We start from the raw sequence: 2,500 nt of genomic DNA, 5'->3' as shown, positions 1-2,500 counted from the left end.
GCCTTGGCTTGCCATAGCAGGGCATTGCTGGGTTGGGCTCCCTTGGCCTTCCGGGGGCCTTGGACGCTGTCTTGGGAAGACCATGGGCACAAGGCCATGGCATATAGTGAGGAATGGACCACGGTTGGCAAGGCTAGGCATATAGAGAGGAATGGACCACGGTTGCCAAGGTTGCGCAAGTTTTGGGCATTTTTTGCCCGGATATGCCCAAGTATGCCCCGATAGGCCCGTTACGCCCCGGTATGAACGCGTATGCCCGGATAGACTCGGTATGCCTTGGGATACATGCGTATGCCCCGATAGGCTTGGTACGCCCCGATATGCGCACGTGTGCCCCAGTAGGGCTCGGTATGCCCCGGTATGTACGCGTGTGCCCCGATAGGCCCGGTATGCCCCGATATGCACACGTGTGCCCCAATAGGGGTCGGTATGCCCCGGTAGGTACGCGTGTGCCCCGTAATGCACGTTTCGCAGATCTCCCCGCATGTCCCGCCCCTATATGTAATACTTACTTACTTACTTACTTTCTTTCTTGCTTGCTTGCTTGCTTGCAATGGTTGGGAGTGCCCGGCATGCCCCGCTGCAGAGACCAAGGGCGCAATGACTTGGCACCGCGGATGCCGGGACTCCGGCACTTCCCGTGGCACTGATGGTTGGTTCCAAAGACAAAAGGCCGTGCAAGGCCACCGCACCGCGGATGATTTTGCTCGTGCTGGCGCCGTTGTGTGGCCAAAGAACATGCGCGAATGCTCGTGTCGGAAGGGTTGGTGTCCTGGCCCCGCGGGTGTCACGAATGCTCGGTTGCGAAGACCATGGGACCAGAGCCATGGCACGTCGGATGATGGCTCCAGCTGGCGCCCCGGCACTTTCTGTGGCATTGATGCTCGGTTTCAAAGACAAACGAGCGCAGGGCCAGGGGACCGCGGATGACTGCTCGTGCTGGCCCCGTTGGGCGGCATTGATGGTCGGTTGCAAAGAAAATGCGCGATTGCTCGTGTCGGGGCCTGGCAAGCCAAGGCCAAGCGAGCCATGGCAACGCGGATGATGGCTCCAGCTGGCGCCCCGGCACTTTCTGTGGCATTGATGCTCGGTTTCGAAGACAAACGTGCGCAGGGCCAGGGGACCGCGGAGGACTGCTCGTGCTGGCCCCGTTGGGCGGCATTGATGGTGTGTTGCAGAGAGCATGTGCGATTGCAAGTGTCGGCCGGGTTTGGGTTCCCTTGGGCTTTCGGGTGCCTTGGACGCTGTCTTGCGAAGACCATGGGCACAAGGCCCCGTCCTGGCCCCTTGTTCGATTCGCTCTCGTCTTGCGCTTGCTTCCAAGGTCCTCCATGACCTTCCCCATGGCCTTGCTAGATCCCCCCCATGACGCATGACCTCTGTCCGTTGATTGGTTTTGAGTGCACACCATGCCCGGCTTGGCACCGTGTTGTCGCGTGAGTGGCATTTGGATCGTGCATGCTGGTGGGCTACCTGCCAATGCGCACAAGCCTTGCACACTAGCCTTGCGCACGAGCCTTGCACAAAAGCCTTGGACACAAGCCTTGCGCACAAGCCATGCGCACAAGCCTTGGACGCTAGCCTTGCACACAAGCCATGCATACAAGCCTTGCTCACAAGCCTTGGGCACTGGCCCATCGCAGTAGCCTTGCACACAAGCCTTGCGCACTAGCTTTGGGCACGAGCCTTGCGCACTTGCCTTGGGCACTAGCCTTGCACACAACCCTTGGGAACTAGCCTTGCGCACCAGCCTTGCCCACAAGCCTTGCACACCAGCCTTGCACACTAGCCTTGCATACAAGCCTTGCACACTAGCCTTGCACACAGGCCATGCTCACTAGCCTTGGGCACTAGCCTTGCACACAGACCTTGGGCACTAGCCTTGCGCACTAGCCTTGCCCACGAGCCTTGCACACTAGCCTTGCACGCAGGCCTTGCACGCTAGGCATGCTTGGGCCAGCAGCTCCCGCATCAAGTCGGCGGGTGTAGGCACGGTTGGGCGCAGATCCCGCATCGCCTCGTCGCGTCTGGGCGCAAACCCGTCGCGTCTCGTTGCGTCTTCAGAAGTCGTCGCTAACAGCACCTTTGGTTGCCACTGGTGGTTAGGCGGGTTGGTTGCGCAAACCCTATAGGAGGGTGGCATGCTGCGGGGCGCTGGAATGCGCAGGCTTAGGGCGTTTTTGCCCGGATAGGCACTGGAATGTGCTGGTTTTGGGCGTTTTTGCCTGGATAGGCTAAGGAATGGGCATGCTTTGGGCGTTTTCCCCGGATAGGCACTGGAATGGGCTGGTTTTGGGCGTTTTTGCCTGGATAGGCTAACGAATGGGGCATGCTTTGGGCGTTTTTGCCCGGGTAGGCACTGGAATGCCTGGCCTTGGCTGGGCATTGCTGGGTTGGGCTCCCTTGGCCTTTCAGGCGCCTTGGATGCTGTCTTGTGAAGACCATGGGCACAAGGCCATGGCATATAGTGGGGAATGGACCATGGTTGCCAAGGTTAGGC

Source organism: Tasmannia lanceolata, unplaced genomic scaffold (assembly GCF_043159265.1).
Source record: "Tasmannia lanceolata isolate RefF3 unplaced genomic scaffold, GAP_Taslan_0.1 ptg000194l, whole genome shotgun sequence".
Lineage (NCBI taxonomy): Eukaryota > Viridiplantae > Streptophyta > Magnoliopsida > Canellales > Winteraceae > Tasmannia > Tasmannia lanceolata.
Note: the sequence above shows the minus strand (reverse complement) of the source record.